Source organism: Leopardus geoffroyi, chromosome B1 (assembly GCF_018350155.1).
Source record: "Leopardus geoffroyi isolate Oge1 chromosome B1, O.geoffroyi_Oge1_pat1.0, whole genome shotgun sequence".
NCBI lineage: Eukaryota > Metazoa > Chordata > Mammalia > Carnivora > Felidae > Leopardus > Leopardus geoffroyi.
In genome coordinates, this window is record NC_059327.1 from 170111893 (window position 1) to 170131098 (window position 19206).

At 41.4% G+C, this 19206-nt stretch overlaps 1 long non-coding RNA gene across 3 annotated transcripts in view; it reads right to left on the minus strand.

The window, feature by feature from the left end:
* The window catches only part of LOC123596053, a 50288-nt gene that overhangs the window by 20106 nt on the left and 10976 nt on the right, over positions 1-19206 (minus strand). For 2 of the 3 annotated variants that reach the window (XR_006711501.1, XR_006711499.1), the window contains exons 2-3: positions 5581-5659; positions 3157-3216 (exon numbers count right to left, since the gene is read on the minus strand). This is a non-coding gene — a long non-coding RNA (uncharacterized LOC123596053). Of the gene's footprint in view, positions 1-2687; positions 3217-5580; positions 5660-19206 lie in introns of all 3 variants that reach the window. The other variant, XR_006711500.1, reaches the window with a different exon arrangement.

Genomic DNA, 19206 nt, shown 5'->3' on the forward strand with positions numbered 1-19206 from the left:
AGATGAGTATATAACTCTTTCCTGGGTGATACTGGTGAGTTGGGACAAATCACAGGAAAAGCACCAAGATGGCATCCACAGCCCATGCTTCTTTATTTGTTATTTATTTAATGTTTATTTATTTTTGAGACAGAGAGATAGACAGAGCATGAGTGGGATAGGGGCAGAGAGAGAGGAAGACACATAATCCAAAGCAGGCTCCCGGCTCCGAGCTGTTAGCACAGAGCCCAACGTGGGGCTCAAACTCACGAACCACAAGATCATGACCTGAGCTGAAGTTGGATACTTAACTGACTGAGCCACCCAGGCGCTCCTTCAGCCAATGTTTCTTGAGAGCATTTCCACAGGTCACTAAATATTTGCCAGACCTGAGTACTACCCCTCAGACCAAAACTCCAAGACAAGCCTCCTTTACAGAAGGACTGGGGAATGTATCCCAGTCTGCTGTCTGTGCAGTGCCCTGGGGATGACAGCCTGCCAAGAACCATCTCTCTGATTGTTACAGTCTCTTGGGGCCCAGGAATGCAAGCGCCCCTGGCCGCCAGAGCCAGGCAATCAAGGGGCATTCCTGAGGTGACAGCTGTAAAAACTGGAGCTCCAGACACAAAATGCAGGACACCAGAATCATGTAACGCTCCCTCCAGGAGACACGGGCACTCTGGAGTGCAACAGAGGGTGAGAATGAAGACAGCACCTGCCCTGTGAGGTCTCTGGAAAGAATTACTGTCACCCCAAGATGCGTTCCTAATCAGAAACCCACCCCTCAGGCCGCACTCATGATGATCAGCTAATAGGCTTCCAGCACAGACAAACCCAGTTCCTGGGCTTGTTGCCCCTTGTGGTGCCCTAGGGGTGGTAAATGTTTAAGAACTGTTTCTCTGTTGGGGTGCCTGGGTGCTCAGTCAAACATCTAACTCTTGGTTTCAGCTCAGATCACCATCTCACAGTTCATGAGTTCAAGCCCTGTGATCCAGCTCTGCACTGACAGCATGGAGCCTGCTTGGGATTCTCTGTTCCCCTCTCTCTCTCTGCGCTCCTCCCCCCTCAAAATATATAAATAAGCATTAAAAAAAAAAAGAACTGTTTCTCGGTTGGTTATAGTCCTGTAGAATTCACGGGCATAAGCTCTACTGGCAACAAAACCCAGGCAATATAGAAGTGCCTCTTGGCAGAAGTCAGAAAAATCAGGGTGCTAGACAGGGGTAGGAGCTCGTTCGTGGGGGACATGGATTATTACAATCCTATGGGACCAGGAACACAAGGTCCTCTGGCCTCCAGAGATGGGTGACCAAGAGGCATTCCTTAGACTACTTTGTAATAGCTTTGGTTTTAAGTCAGAATAAAAGCAACCTTGAACTAAGTCCATGCCGTCCTTTTTGGCCATTTTTACCGCTAGTCAGACCTCACCCACATACATGCCATTCTTCCTCTCCCTCACCCTAGGCAGAGACATTGCTAATGCATCACAGCACTCTTTCCTGCCAAGTCCAAATGTGCCCCCATGACTCTTAATACCACACTTAGACAGCCACTGCCATCCAACCAGAGTTAGCAAGATTGGACCTAACTTGCCAACTCTGAGACTGAATTTTATGCAGAAGACAGAAATATTAAACAACTCCAAGCTAAAGGAAGTAGGAAACCAAAACCTGTCTGTGCTATTGCTATTTTTTCAAACCAGAGAAGGCACGCAATAAAGAGTATGGCTATGTGTCGGCTATCTCACTTCAGATTTTGATTGTTCTCATGGCTTTTCAATCTCACATCTATTTTAAAGTTTCCTCTACATTTCCAAGGTGCTTCTGATTCATTCCCTTCTCATATCCCCTTAAACATGGTGGCCACTCAGTGGCTCTATCTGGCCTCTCCACCTAAGAGCACTTCTCCATTTTAGACCTTCCAACATTTAATACCCTCTCAGTGTCACCATCAATAGAGCTGTGAGTGAGCTCAACCTTTCCCTGGAAGTGGTGATTTAATGTGTGAATTATACAGTTATTAGAATGGGTGTCAGGGAAACAGTGTAATATATGTAATGTGGAGGCTGATGGGCCGGAGGAGCTGGAACCGTCTGGATGATTTCTGGCACTTCTTTTAATGCTATGTCAGTTATTCTTATGACCAATCATTCAAAGCTGTCTATTACCTTCTAATAATAATAATAATATTTTTCACTTAACGTTGCACCTTTCACCAGAGGATTTCAAAGAGCTTTGCAAACATTCATTAGCACTTTATGAAGTGGGCAGGTAATATATAAATACCAAGTCACATGTCCCTGAATAGCAGCCATTAATAGTTCCCTTGACACCACATTCAGGTTAGTGCAGAAACAAAATAAGACCATATAAATGAAAAGTCAGGCGTCATCATTATTGGCATTTACTGAGAATCCACAGAATCCTACCAGAGATAGGTTTCATTTTCTTGTCTCTTAGTGTGGCGGGAAGGGTGGTCTGTTTCCCCCTCTTGCTACCTCTCCCCATACACAAAAACACCTCTTCCTGAGACACAGGCAGAACAATGTACACACAATCCAGAGCACTGGATTCTTTTAGCCTCATGACTCTATGAATCCCTGCCTGACAGGGGAAAATTCTCACTGCCCTGAAGATTATCCATACACAAGAATCCTAAATACCTTGAGCCCTACCCGCAGAACAAAACAGAATGATTGAAATGCATACCAGAGGCTAGGAAGGGGATGCTGCCAGACCCCAGGAGGGAGTGAGGGGAGTCAGGACAAGTAGCTTGGGTATGAGCGATGACCACCTGAGAAGCAAGCACAAGAGGTGACCCTGAGAGCCAAGGTTCCCAGTACCCCGGGTGAGGAGCTGGAGGCAACAGGGAGAGGAGAGGAGTCATCTCTAACCCCCATCCTCTGTGTAATTTGTGAGAATTAGAAGATATGATTAGAAATAGAACCAAGAGCTGGCTCTGCACATTCTTCTTGACGTGTGTGTGTGTGTGTGTGTGTGTGTGTGTGTGTGTGTGTGTATACACCTACCAGGATATTAGACTAGGCCAGATTAGGCTATGGTAATAAACATCCTCCCAAATCTTCAGGCATTAACACAAGGAAAGTTTTGTTCACACTAAATCCACTACAGGTCCAGGGGGCTCGTCAGGACATCTGTTCCCCATGTAGTGGCTCACCATTCCAGGCTCCAGTCTTGGGTTTCTCCAACTCAACGTGATACTTCTTAGTTGACCATACTAGGAGAAAGACAGAAAATAACACACCAGCATTTAATTCCTTTCCCCAGAAGGGACACGTGTCATTTTTATTTCCAGCCTATTAGCTAGAACTAGTCACTCTGTTCCACCCAATGAATGGAAGGGAAGGAAAACATACTCTTTGATAAGTCTGAGGAGGGGAGGAAAATTGGAAATATCAGTGAGCATTAGTGACGTGTATTACAGTTAGTAGGTACACACTACTGGTTTGGTTTGGTACCGAGGCAGCAGAATCTTCTCTAAACCTCAAAAACAACGTCATCGAGGATAGCACAAGAGTGTACCATACCTGGGTTGGTTTGCCTTGCCTCATGCTCTGTGGACTTGATCAGTTTGAAGGTAAATAAAACCTCAACATGATATAGCCGATACAGGTAGGGGTGGCTTTGCTTCTTCCTGCACAAACCTTTCTTCCAAAAATTATTCCTGTCATGCTTTCTCTCTTATTTTTACCCAGTAATAAAGGAAAGTCTAGGTTAACATAGTTCTCCTTCCCCAATCCCAAATTTCCTTTACACAAAGAGTGTTCTCTGACTACAAAAACAGCATGCGATGGGGCAAATCCATTGAGCCAATATTTCCATGCTTTCTAAGAAAGTTCTGTCCTCTCCTTGAAATTCAAGAAATGATGATCATTACTCTGACTTATGTGATATTCAATCTTGATTACCCACCAATGCATTATCCATATGCATTGTTAATCATTGTTGATATTATTCGGTTAGGAAGATATTTTTCATATTAATTCACACACTATCTCTTCTTTTTAAAAAAAAAGGGACTTTTCTTATGGAAGGTTTTTTCTTAAACCAAAACAGATTTTGTATGCTCCCTATCAGAAAAAGTATGAAACACCAATGTACTAACTCCCTTCCTCCCACCCCTTTTGAGCCCCCTCAACTCTTCATTCTCACTTAGAAGCTCATACAGAGCAGAGTCTACTGTGTCAGAAATACGCCAAGGCAAAGAGGAAGAAAAGGAGAATTCCTCAGGTCGCAACCGAATTCCCAGCAATCTTTCATTCTAATTCTTTCTAAAGGTGGACAGAATGGATTCAAGAAGTATAAGACTAAACGCAGGGGACTGTTTCCATACTTCCTGTCTATGTGACTTTGGGCAACTTAATTTCTTGACTAATCTGTTTACCTATCTGTAGAAATGAAACAATAATACTGCTGACATCATAGTATTGTCATAATGAATACATGAAATTATGTATCTGTGACATGGCACAAAGAAGTTATTAAAATTTATCTCCACTTTCTGAAAAGTTTGCTCCATTTACCTCTCCCTCTCCTTTTCTCAATTTCTCCCTCCTTCTCTCTTTTTCTCCTCCCCCTTTCTCTCTTCCCACCCCTAACCTTTCCCAAGGCAAAAATTGAGAGGCCCACAGTGAACTTCCTCTCCCCAAGGCCTAATCCCATTAGGCCTTTATTCAAGACAAAGCTCCATTAGATCTTGGCCAGGTGAAATTCCATTAGGCCTTAAACAAAGGAACAAGTCTCTCATTATATATATATTAGGAGGTGTCAAGAGAGGAGCACTGCTGATAACAAATCTACATATACTATTCATTATTCCTTAATACAAGAACGTGTGCAGTGATCCTTTAGCGTATCTTCCTTAAGAAAAATGGTCTTTATATTAATATTCTCTCTTCCAAGTTGAAGGAGAACGATTGCATAACAGACAGCTAAGAGGTTTCAGGTGCCACATACAGAAGGTAACAAGTTAAATCCTTCTCCAGGAACTTCTACCCTCAGATTTGCACACCCTTATTAAAGTACCTCCCTCGTGCTTCCCCATGAATCTCAACCCATCTTTTGGGAAACCTCAGCCTCTCCTTCTGGAGATTTGCCTCAGTTGCAAATCCATCCCCCACCACACCCTAATCCAAGGTATGTTTCTCCAAGTCTGAGTAGTGAAGCATACAGCAGCACCTTGACCAGGGCTTCAGCGGGAGGGTTAGTAGGGGCAGGCTCCCAGCTGCATAGCACTGCTCAGCATCGGGGGGACACACATCTACCAAAGTCAATCCATTCCTGACTTCCTGCTCTATCACTGTGAACTGAAAGAACATCTATTTATTCTCCCTAATTTTATAAGCTAATAACAGTTGGGCTAAGCAGACACATCCTCCAAAGACAAGGAATTCTCATTCATTCATTCCACAGATATTTGTTGGGCACCTACGTGTGCCAGAAACTCTCCTAGATTTGGGGGACAGTTGCTTCTCCCATGAAGCTTGCATTCCAGTAAAGGGGTGTGGTGCATATCTCCTGTTTGCCCTACCATATCCTCTCTCCCCTCTTTTCAAGCCAGCTTCATGTCATGGAGACTGACCTTTATGGATTGCATCAATTGGTAGTCTTGCCCTTCAGCTTCTGGTTGGGTTAGGCCAATGAGGAGCACCAGCAGAAGTCTGGACGGAAGCAGGAGAGTTAGGTCTGAGTGTTTATTTCCCTTGACACCTTGTCTGCTGGGCCACAGTCCTGCCAAATGGCCTCTCCTGTAAATTACAGCTATTCTCTCCAGGCTCAAGTAGCTGCTCCCAGCCCCGCACCATTCAGGCCTTGGGGTGTTAACAGCTCTCTATTATTATTGCTGCAAGTAGTACTACCTTCCCTGGTTGGTTCCCCTTCACCTCCCTAAATCTTTGGAAATGGTGCTTTTATTAACCTCTCTTCAACTGCCCCACGCGAACGCGAACGGGACGTTCTTTGTGGGACTTTGTTGATGCAAGACACACAATCAAAATCATTCCTGATACTGCTTATAAAACCTAGATGATTATAGGAGGAGATAGGGTGGGGGTGGAAAGGCATTATACAGGGTAGTCAGGAAGGGCTCTTTGACTAGGTGACCTGACTAAGGAACAGAGGGCAGCAATGCTCTGGGACAGAGCTTTCCAGACAAAGGGAAAAGCAAGCGCAAAAGATCCAAAGCAGGAATGAGCTCTGTATATTCAAAGAAGGAAAATGAGGCCAATGTAGGGAAGGAGAAGTGGGACGGTGATGCAGAAGCAGGCAAGGGCCAGATCAGGTGGAGCCCCGGCCAGGTTAAGGAGTTTAGATTCCATTTGAAGTAAAATTGAATGAGATTAAAGGGGTTTAAACAGGAGGGTGGCATAATCGGAGTTACATCTTTGACAGAATTCCCTCAATTGATCTGTGAGAAGAGGTACTTGGGGACAAGGGAGAAAGCAGGAAGACTCCATTGGAGTTGCTGGCCAACAGTTCAGAGAAGTGATGGTGAACCTGGACTAGCGTGATGTGGTAGAAATGGACAGTCAGCAGTGTTGGGATATAATACCTTTTGGAGGAAAAACTCACAGGACTTCCCAGTGAATGAGATGTCAAGAGTGAGGAAAAAAGGAATCACGGGTGACCAGGTGGTTTGGGGCTGAAGCCCCATGTATGTGATGTATGTGTATGGAGCCTTTAACGGAGGTGGTAAAGACTGGGAGCTGAGAGAGGAGGGCAGCTTTTTTTTTTTAATTTTTTTTAACATTTATTTATTTTTGAGAGAGAGAAAGAGAAACAGAGACAAAGACAGAGCGCAAGTGGGGGAGGGACAGAGAGAGAGGGAGACACGGAATGCGAGGCAGGCTCCAGGCTCTGAGCTGTCAGCACAGAGCCCAACGAGGGGCTCGAACTTACAGACCGTGTGATCATGACCTGAGCCAAAGTCAGAAGCTTAACCAACTGAGCCACCCAGGCGCCCTGGGAGGGGGGCAATTTAGATCAGACATGCAAACGCAGATGTCAGGCTAAGAGATGTAAGTGTCGGTGTTGTCAGCATATAGAGGGGGATTAAACGCAGAGGGGCTGGACAAGCTGACTGAGGGAGGGAATGCAGTTCTTCAACACCATCTAAACCTGGAGAGATGAAGAAAAATCATTTTCTAACTGCTCATAAATTTCAAGGTGCTGTTCTCTCAAGAGCGTCACTGTGTCACATTAATATGCAGAACAATGTTTAGTTTCCTCCCTTCATTTTCTATTTCCAAATTGTGTATCTTCAGGCCTGCAGAAAATAAGAAAGAGGCCCAGCCATGAGCCATATACTTTCAATAACTGTCCCTTAGAAATGCAAAGAGGTCTTGAGCTCACAGGGATGACCTGATTAAATTTTTTCCCATGAACTCTCTCTCCCCTCAATTTCTATCTGGGGGAAAGGAATAGCTTTATTCATTCTTGTATTCAACAAACATTTACTGATTGCCTATGATGGGCCAGTTTCTAGCTGCTTAAGTTAGCAGAAAACAGGGAAGAAAACAAAACCTCTGCTTTACAGTACTTACCTTCTAGTGGGAGTAGACAGAAAATAAATAATACAATTTAAAATTTTCTTTTTAATGTTTATTTATTTTTGAGAGAGAGAGAGAGGGAGAGTGGCAGAGAGAGTGGGAGACACAGAATCTGAAGCGGGCTCCAGGCTCTGAGCTGTCAGCACAGAGCCCAACATTGGGCTCGAACTCACAGACCACAAGATCATGACCAGAGCTGAAGTCAGACGCTCAACTGACTGAGCCACCCAGGCACCCCAACCAATACAATTTTAACAATTAAATGGTACTATGTCTTACAAACTGGTAATAGCTATGGAAAAATGACATCAGAATAAGGGGCATTCAGAGCATGGAGGGGGGTTCCAATTTTAAATAGGGTGGCCAGGGGGGTCTCATTGGGTAGGTGACATTAGAGCAGTGAGTTGGAGTTGAGAAATTAGCTAAGTTGATTAGGAGATAGTGTTTCAGGCAGAGGAAACAGTAAGGGTCTAAGTCAGCAATGAGCCTGGCATGTTGAAGGAATAGCAAAGAGGTAGGTGTGACTTAAGTAGTCAGGCCTAGAACGCCCTCCTCCCCAACACCCACTGAGTCCTGTCCTCCAAAGCTCCATTCAAATCCTATCTCCTCCATGAAGCTCTCCCCAGAGCCCACCATTCACACTAGTCTTCTCTCCAGAAGACCTCAGTACCCACAAATGAGATCACACAGCTTAGAAGTTGTCTGCAGGTATCTTTATTAATTTTGCTTCCACAAATAAACTCCAAAGCTTTCTGAATTCAGGGGACCATTCTTTGTACTCTTTGTGTCATCCACGGCACATGATAACTACATAATAAATATGATTTGATTTATTGACTAAATGGGCAATTCTTAAATCATTTTTATTTGACTTTGAAATGCAGGCACATAAATATGCATACACATATGTCTAGAATCTTCTCCCTGTCTAGCACTGACCCCTTTCCAGGATCTGGCTTTAATATCAAAAGACTGGGAACCAAGATGGACAGGAGGGATGCAAGGGTAAGGAAGCTTCATGTGATAATGATTTGTCTGAAAAATGAATGCCTGAGCCACAGAATTCAAGAATAGATTTTAAGGGGCACCTGGGTGGCTCAGTCGGTTAAGCATCTGACTTCGCTCGGGTCATGATCTCACAGTTCGTGGGTTCGAGCCCCGCGTCGGGCTCTGTGCTGAGAGAGCTCAGAGCCTGGAGCCTGCTTTGGATTCTGTGTCTCCCTCTCTCTCTGCCCCTCCCCTGCTCACGCTCTGTCTCTCTCTCTCAAAAAATAAATAAACATTAAAAAAATTAAAAAAAAAAAAAAAGAATAGATTTTAAGAATGGTACAGGACAAGAGAAGTAGAAGGAAAGGTGAAAAGGAGATTTTGTAAATTTAAAAATTTTAACCACGTGAATGTATTATTTCTTTAAAAAGGGGGATGGGGAACAGTGTGGGAGAGACTAGTCTAGGTTGGCAAAGTTGACAAATGTTTTGCTCTTCAATGGGTTTTCCAAAGTTGAAAAAGAAAGCTGATGTCCCTGGCAGTCTACAGCATTAATTAGAAAGATGAGATTTCACTTTGCAATTAGACTTCACATTTTTCCATTCCACTTGGGGCAACCCAAGAAATAACTGTTATAGGAAGAGCCCTTTTCCATCCATCCTCACGTTGTCACTCTACACCAGAGTCAAGACTTCATCTCTTGTCGTCTAGGGGAGTGTTAGGGAAAACACCTGCACTTTGTCTCTCTCCTCTATCACTGGCTCCTCTCCACAGAAGAGGATGAGACCGGAAAGAGCAGGGCAGTCATGGGCACATTAGTCAGGGCCATTCCAGGCAGTGGGGGCCAGCTATGTCCCACGCTTTCCCTTTCCCTTTGCACTTGGCCTCTCAGATCTGCATGTACTCAACAACATGGATAGCTGTGTTTCCTCTCCCAACCAGTTTGTGGCAGGTCTGGCCAGGTCTCGACCTTTGTAAATGTGGGTTGAGAATGGTTAGGTCAGGACTGGGAAAGTATCAAAGGTTCTGCCTTTTAGAAGAAGGAAAAGGCTTTGCCACATCTTCCAGCTCTCCTAGTAATAAAACTGATCATCATTTTGCTCCTTGTGTTCTCAATTGGTTAAGAACCTACAGAAAGGGAAGAGGGATTAATTAGCACCCTCAGACTTCCAACATAGTTTAAATCTCCTGATAATAAGGCATCTTAGGGAAGTCCCTAAGATTTCAAAATTCAAACACATCAGCACCATTCTATCTAGTGATAAAGTAAGTGATAAAGCAAGATGATTCCATAACCATTGTTCCAAGAAACAGTGGCAAATGTTTCATGTAGTAAGATTGTCAAGGAGATTTTTCCAACTAAGAAATCCTCCAGAGTATTCATTTTAACAAATAAAAAGTAAGACTATTAAAGATATATTTTAGTGCTGATGAAAATTTTCTAATCAGCACCGCACGTCACCTGCACTAAGGCACTGAGAAGGACACAACATCACTTCAGTGCTATTCCTAACAAAGATGCAAAATTTGAAATAGGCCATAAGGAAACAATCAGACAAACCCAAATTGGGGGTCATTTAAAAAATAAGGGACCAGTCCTATTAAAAAGTGTCAATGTCAGGAAATACAAAGAAAAGACCAAGGAATGCCTGCAGCCTCCAGTAGGAGGCTAAGGAAACATTGACATCTGAATACAATGAATGATCCTGGAGTGAAAAAAAATAATTGCCAGAAAGGGCACTTTGGGGATAAGGGACACATTTGAATATGGACTGCATGTTAGATAATGGCCTTGTATCAACGTGAAACTTACTAGATTTAATAAGTTCATGATGTTGATGCACTTAATGTTCTTAGAAATTGTTTGCTGGCAAACCATAAGAGACTCTTTATTTATTTATTTATTTTTTAATGTTTATTTATTTTTGAGACAGCATGAACGGGGGAGGGTCAGAGAGAGAGGGAGACACACAATCGGAAACAGGCTCCGGGCTCTGAGCTCTCAGCACAGAGCCTGACGTGGGGCTCGAACTCACGGACCGCGAGATCATGACCTGAGCCGAGGTCGGACACTTAACCAACTGAGCCACCCAGGCGCCCCATAATTAGAGACTCTTAAGTACAGGGAACAAACAGGGTTGCTGGAGGGGTGTTGTGTGGGGGGATGGGCTAAATAGGTGATAGGCATTAAGGAGGGCACATGTTGGGATGAGTACTGGGTGTTATATGTAACTGATGAATCACTAAATTCTACTCCCGAAACCATTATTACACTGCATGCTAACTAACTTGGATTTAAATTCAAAAAGAAAAAAAGAAAATGTTCACTGATACCATCATGATCTCTGCAATTTACTCCCAAAGGTTCAGCAAAAGATAAGTAAATAAAATACGTTATATACCATACATCATATCATAGATAGGCATAGATACAATGAAAGTGGCAAAATAGTAATAATAGGTAGATCTAGGTGAACATACATGGCAATTCATTATATTGCTATTGCGACTTTTCAGCAGATAGGAAACTTTTCAAATTAAAAGGTGAAATTAAAAAAAAAAAAAGATACTCCCAACAAGATACCATAACTCTTACGTATTCTTCACACTTTGAGAGAGGATTAAATAAGTCTTGAGGATACCGTAAGAGATAGAAAATCATTTTGTAACAAATCCCCCGTGTCTCAGTGTACGGAGGCTGTAATTTAGGTCACCTCACATGGGGATCTGTCTGAGCCACTGCTTTCCAATCTGCATGTCAAAAACAGACCCAGGGTAGAAAGTGGTGGCCCATAAATTAAGACTTGATCCAACTTGTTCCACCTGGGGGCCATTTGTCAGCCCTCTTTATTTTCCATCCTTCCCTGGGCTTGCTTCCTTCCATCTTCCCCACCCCTCCTTCAGTTTGTCACTATGTTTCAAAAATACAACTGTGCCTTCACAAGGGCATTAAAAAAAAAAAAATCAAAAAATTACCCAACAGTCAGACTCAGCAACATTGCAGATTGTGTTTTTAAAACATATTCACACTGCCCTCAGGCCTTTGCCAAGGAAATAGATGTGTATAAACGCACTTTATGAGAGGTTTTTTTGTGATACCAGTTTTTATAAATTTCCTTGAAAAGGGTCCAAGACAGACATGCCTTATGCCAAAGAGCATTAAGGTGGGGGTTCAATATATAATTATGACTACTTCATACAATCCATTTCCATCATAAATATCAGGTGATTTGCAACTTTCAATTTTGGTTATAGAGTCAGGAAATCTCCCCCTCCTCTTCAGCAGCCCCTCCCCAAAGTGATGCAACACTTATGGTCCCCTCAATATGTGTCAGGCACTGTGTTCCAGAAACATTATCTTATTGGATATTCATTACATTATTAAGTATATGGTATTATCTCTATTTTACAGACAAAAAATTGAGGCTCAAGTGCTTAAGTCCCTTGCCCAAAGACACACAACGTGTGCCCAACACAACGTGCTGATAGGGTAACAGAGCCAGACCGAAGGCCAGAGCTACCTGACTCCATAGTCCAGATCTTAACTACATACCTATTTCCCATTGTCTGCAAAGCACCATCCTGGCTTCCTTTGACCAACAGAAGGCCATGAGACTCCACAATCTTGAGAAAATTCTAGGAGATGCCAAGTAGGAAAACAAAGACATTCCGTACCACAGGAAGAATAAAAAGTCGTTTCTGTTTAAACCCTCACTTTTTTGAATTGCTTGAACTTCACATTCACAGGGGAAAAAAGCCACTACATTTTACTGCCATTTGTTCTCTTATTGAGATCTTCCTGGACAGTTCACGATGGTCTTTTGAGCCAGAATCAAGTTCTTCTGCCATCTAACCAAAACTTCAAAATGCCAGTTTTGTACAGACTATACCAAAAGCTTCAGGGCATAACTCACACATAAAAAAGTACAAGACTGAATATGAAAATCTGAAATACACACTGCATAAGTAATGACAGTAAAAAGCCAATGATATTTTAAAGATATTTTAAAGATTTAGTATTTATCATTGTAACACAGCTTTTCTGTTTGATGTTATACAAAGCAATGAGCTCACTTCTGAATCAATGCTATTTTATTGCTTGCTGTTATATTTATGGAATGTTACTGTGAACAAAGCAGAGCAGGCCAAGTCTATTCCCAACATAACCTATAAATAATGTAAGTAAATAAACTAAGCAAATCTTCATGAAGCAATGCATTATTTACTATTCCTTGTTGCTGAAATATGAGTTTAAATTTTGGTTACATATTAATGTGAGATCTTAGCCATTTCTAGGTCTCCCAGGGGAGTCAAATCCTGAAGTTTAACTCAGAATTAACCTTGCATGCCTTCCCGACTCTGTAACTAAAAGCCACATTCCTCTCCATAGCCAGAAGCTAGCCTATGTAAGCACTGTGGCCATCATAGGCCAATGACCTCAAATTAGCCCAACAAAGACTATATTAGCATCACAGTGTAACTGTCCCAAGTGGGTGTTCTATAGAATTTGGCCAGTTGGGTTTTGCAAGACAAAATCACACGGAGGACCAATTGAGACTATTTTACTTTCATACATTATATGCTGAATGGGAGTCACTCAAACTTTCTTCAAGTTTCAGAGTGTTTTTAAAGATTCATTCATTCATTCACTCAAAAATTCTGAGTTGAGTGCTACCATAGTGCCAAGTTCTGTTCACATTAGGATATCACAGCAAACAAGACTGGTAAGGGCCTCTTTACAGAGATCATAGTCATACAGGAGTAGAGCATTTGATAGCAAACAAGTAAACAAACGAACAAGATAATTTTAGTAGTAAGGAAGAAAATAAAAGAGAGTAATATGATAGAAAATGATGGGGTCACTTTAGAAAGGGAAGTTAGAGAAGGTTTCTGTAAGGAAGTAACATTTGAACTGAAGCACCCTAAAGACTGGTAACTTTAATCAGAGTTTCTCCTTATTTCTCCTTCTCCCCCCTCTTTTTTTAATGTGTTCACTGGCAGCTAAGAGCCACTGATCCATGAGGAAGGGATAGTTCAAGCCCCGGTGAGAAAACATTCATTCCAAGGTAAGCTCAGGTGGAGTCCCCTTGCAGAGAGGAGATGAGAATAATGGTAGGCAATTGCCAAGGAGTGGACAGCCATCCCTCACAGAGACGGATGATGCCTGGGAACACAACTCAGTGGCAAGAGACAGATGAGCGCAGGGTGTGGGTACCAAGGGATCACAACAGAAGTAGAGGCAGGACAGCAGAGTTTCAAACAAACCGAAGGTGAGTGCAGCCATTGGCAGCTTGGGTGGACTCAGGAGGAAGGGTCTGGGGTATGGTCTGAAAAGACACTGCTGAGCTGAAGGCAGGAGGTCCTGACCTAGAGGCCAACCAGACTCCATCACCTCCTTCACTCATTCTTAAGTGACCCTTACTTGGGATCACTCACAGCAGAAGTCGTCTCACAGCCCCAGGATGCTGGAGGTTTTACTTTCATGACGGGGTTGTCCTCATCTCTTACCATGCTCCCTGATAGACTTAATTACTTGAAATGAAACAACCAGAAAACATCTCCAGAGGTTTCCCAATCGATGCCCCACCTCTAGACAGAATAAATTAATAAACTACCCAGGACAGGGATTAAAAGCTTTGTTAGATGACCATGCCCTAAGTAAATTTGTGAATGGAGTGCAAGCTGCCTTTCTACCTACGATTGTAGTACCCTTCACTGTGTGAGGTTAATGGGCCATCTTTTCCTCATGTCTAACATTTATTTCAAGCTGTCTGCACCTGTTTTATTAGTCTGCCCCCCTCAGTAAAGTATCAGGTGGAAAAGACTATAATAAATGAACTCATTCTAAGTAGTCAAGGACTAAAAAAATGGTTTAATGTTAATCAATTGTAAGCATTATTAAAGATTTATCCATAGAATGAAAGTGAGACAAAGGAGGAAGAATGGTTGCCATCTACCAAGGATGTTAAATAAGCCAATTAAAGAAAGAGCACGTAAGAAAGACACGAGAAATTATTTTTATTTATTTATTTTTTAAAGTTTATTTATTTATTTTGAGAGAGAGGGAGAGCACACAAGCAGGGGAGAGAGAAAGGGAGAAAGAATCCCAAGCAGGCTCCATGCTGTCAACACAGAGCCTGACACAGGGCTCGATCCCATGACCGTGAGATCATGATGGGAGCCAAAATCAAGAGTTGGACACTTAACTGACTGAGCCACCCAGGCGCCCCTGATTATTTTTATTTTTTATTGACATATACATAAGAAAAGTATGCTTATCATAATCATACAGGTCAATGAAATTTTCAAATTTCTTGTACTGAGCACCTAGATCAAGAAATTGAGCATGACAAGCACCTCCCCTCATGCTCCTTCCTGTTACTCCTGCCCCCAGGGGCAGCCACTTTCCTGACTCTCAGCCCCATTGATGAGTTTTGCCAGCTTTTGAGCTTTATGTAAATGGAATCATAGAGTATACTCTTTGGTGCCTGGCTTCTTGTGCTTAACATTATGTTGTGAGATTTGTTCATAATGTTTCATGTACTTACAATTCTTCATTATCATTGCTGTATAGGATAAGAAGTTGTCTTATAAATGTCAATATTTGACCCTCAAGACTGAATCCTAAGCACACTTAAAGGGGAAAAATATAAACTCATCCCCAGAGTAAAATTAGCTCCCTTGGCGGAAATCATTTTTATTTTGTTCATTGAGCACTGAGCTCATAATGCATTCTCTTAGACTTTCTTATTTAATTTGAAATTTACATCTGAGCTACTCTTAACATCAGGATACAGACAAATGACTTCAAGTCACAACCCTTTCTCACTATGAGAGAAATGAAGCCAAGCTGTTCTCTTGCTCCAATTTTATTTCTTCTCTCACAAGTAACTATGCTTGAAGATACACCAAGAACAGCTGCCAACAACCCATCCTCTGGGACACTCATCCAGCTCAGCCAGTCAGTCATTTGTTGGCATGCATTCATAGGTTGCAAACATCAAAAAGTGCTTGTGATCATTACTGAGGCCATTCTAAGCCTTGCAAACACACACACACACACACACACACACACACACACACACCCCAAAGGCCTGGGCTACTATGCTAATTCCCCAGCGTGTGCTTTGTCCATGCCACCAGCTTGCCTCTACTAAATAACTCACCCCACATCAGACACCAGGGGCATAGTGAATATGGGGAATGGTGGCGTTGTACTAAGAGATGCCCAGTTCTTACTGGATACCAAACCAACTCTAATTTTTACTAGGACAGCAGTAACATGAAAAATGAGACAGGTAGAAGTTGGCATCAATTTGATTTTAGTTGTCATGCCAACTCTGGCAGGAAATGGTCAGGGCCAGCCTATGAAAATTTCTAATCATTGAGTATCTTGAAAACCAGAGATTTCAAAACAGCAGAACACTTTGATACTTACAGCTATATGATACTTATGGTTCAGTACAACAGCCTGTAAAGCCCTCAGAGGTCTTCTAAATTGGTGGGAGAAAAGAACATTTCCATTTGGGATAGGTTTAGTGCCCTTTGCCCATATTGACAGGCAATATTGTGGAGCAGTAGGAAGAATACCATATTCCAAGTCAGATATGAGAGTTGGAGCATAGCATTACTGGCTGTGAGACTGGTGTCCTTTGAGAACTTTCAGGCCCTAGGCCTCTTCTTTTTGGAGGCTGACCCCATATAATTTCCCAGCCAAAGGACTTTTTATTCTAACTTTTATAAATTGTTCTCACTGTCCAATGTAATTGGTTTTAACATTGGTAATTTGAGTAGAAAGGAAAGTGCTTGGGATTTGGGCATCTGGGTTTTTGGGATCTTTGGGAAGGCTTACTTCCCAGAGTATATTTGGAAAAATATTACCTAATTAGATGAGAATTGACCCATCCTCAATAAGCTGGTTTTCTAGGGGCGCCTGAGTGGCTCAATTGATGAAGGGTCAGACTTCGGCTCAGGTCATGATCTCATGGCTCCTGAGTTCAAGCCCCATATTGGGCTCTGTGCTGACAGCTCAGACCCTGGAGCCTGCTTTGGATTCTGTGTCTCCCTCTCTCTCTGCCCCTCCCCTGCTCACACTCTGTCTCTGTCTCTCTCTCTCTCTCAAAAATAAATGTTAAAAAAAATTTTTTTTTAAAAAAGGTGGTTTTCTATTCTCAGGCAAAAAAAAAAAAATTAGGCAGAAGCAAGAAGTAATGCCAATCTGACAGTGAACTAACTTATTTGGTCTTTTAACATTTTAAATAATTTGTTTTAATTTAAAAGGAGTAAGTTCTCACTGTAACAAGTGACACAATCTACAATATATTTTTAAAAATTATGCATCTCCCTCTTCATTTCCCTCTATCCTTACCTTCTTCCCAGAGAAAACCAATAGTAACAGCCAGCTGAGCCCTTTTATTCCTTTTTCGGTTTATATAAAATATAGATACAGAAATTGGATCATACTCTTCACATAATTTTGCAGCTTGCTTTTCCTTCTTGAATTACATTATGGACATCCTCCCAAACCAATAAATAGAGGTGGAATTCATTCTTTTAAATGGCTGCATAAAATTCCAATATATGGATCTCCTTATTCAATAGTCCTATTGATGAAAAGTGATGTTGTTTCCAGTTTTCGTTTGTTTGCCAATAAAAGCAATGCTGTAATAAATATTAGTATACATGTCCTTATATACCAGTGCTTTATTTCTATTGGCTAGAAGCCCACTCACTTTGCAAGGTCAAAGCTTAAGTGCATTACTCATTTTAATAAAGATCGTATTACTTTCTTTAATACATCCAGACTTGATTTCTTATATGACGAGGTAGGGATTATAAATTTTGTTGTCTTCCACATGGGTAGTCACTTTTGCCAGGACCTTTTATTAAATAAACCATGCTTTTAATAAGCTGCAATGCCACTTTTGATACATGGTAAATTCTCATCAACACCTGGATCTTTTTCTGGTGTTTTTAACTATGTTTCTCTGATCTATTTATCTGATTTGATGCTGATACCAAACAATTTTTTATCATCATGGCTCTGAAATTAGTTCTAGTATCTAGTAAGTATGTCTTATTACTTTTGCACAATTTTTCTTGACTATTTTAAGATACTTATTCTGCCATTTGAACTTAATTATTCTCTTTTTAAAAATCCCATTAGGGGGGCGCCTGGGTGGCACAGTCGGTTAAGCGTCCGACTTCAGCCAGGTCACGATCTCGCGGTCTGTGAGTTCGAGCCCCGCGTCGGGCTCTGGACTGATGGCTCAGAGCCTGGAGCCAGTTTCCGATTCTGTGTCTCCCTCTCTCTCTGCCCCTCCCCCGTTCATGCTCTGTCTCTCTCTGTCCCCAAAATAAATAAAAAAGTTGAAAAAAAAAATTAAAAAAAAAAATCCCATTAGGTTTTTGAATGAAATTGCAAATATGTGTTCAATGATTTCCAAAGAATTAAAAATTTGGGGCACCTGGGTGGCTCAGTCTATTGAGCATCCGACTCTTGAGTTTGGCTCAGGTCATGACCCCAGGGTCATGGGATCAAGCCCTATGTTGGGCTCTGTGCTGAACATGGAGCCTGCTTAAGATTCTCTCTCTCTCTCTCTCTCTCTCTCTCTCTCTCTCTCTCTCTGTCTCTCTCTCTCTCTCTCCCCCTCTGCCCCTCCCCCCTGCTCATGCTCTCCAAAAATAAAATAAAAAAGAAAGAATTGAAAATTTTACAGTTTGAAGTATGCCTCTCCATTTATTCAATAAGATTTTTTAGGTTTTTTTAAGGGGGGGTACAAATCTTATAAAATTATTCCTATGTAGTCTGAATTTTTGTTGCTATTATCAATGGAAGATTTTTTCAAAGTCTATTTCTAGTTGACTAATACGAATAAAAGGAAAAAATATATATTGTGTATATTCATCAAATAACAAAACACCTCACCAAAAGCTCTCATATAACAGTATTTTTTTTAGTACCATGGGTTTGCTAAATATCTAGTCATACCATCTCCAAATACAGCAATCTCATCTCTTCTAATATTTATACTTATCATTTACTTCTCCCATGTTATTTCATTTGCTACTACCTCCAAATCAATGTAAATAACTATGGTCATAGACGGGAGCCCTATTTTGTCCCTGATTTTAAGCAAAATAACTTCATCACTGGATTATTACATTTGCTAAAAGAATGTGATAATCTTTTCATGCATAAGTAAGTTTTCCTATATTCTTATTTTGCTTGTAGTTTTATCAAGAATGGCTATTTAATCTTATAAAATTATATTATAGTATCTAATGATCGAATAATCCTATGTTTTTTTTCCCTCTTTTAGTTTGTTGATTTAAAGAACTATCATGTAGATTTTCTGATATTAAAACACATTTACATTACAGAAATAAATTCTACTCAGTCATGGTGTGTTATTCATTTTATACAGGACTAGATTCAGTAAACTAAGGTTTAGTTAGACTTTTTGCAACCATATTTCTAAGTGAAACCAATACATAAATATCAGATTACAATGGCTTTGTAAAATGAACTAAGGAACGGTCCACTTTCTTTCCATGGCCTGAAATTATTAAATAACATAGAAATTTTCACTTTATAATAACTTGGAAACGCATTGTCAGATATTATTAGGGAGGATATTATTGTTATACGGTTTTTAAACATGACAAGGAGT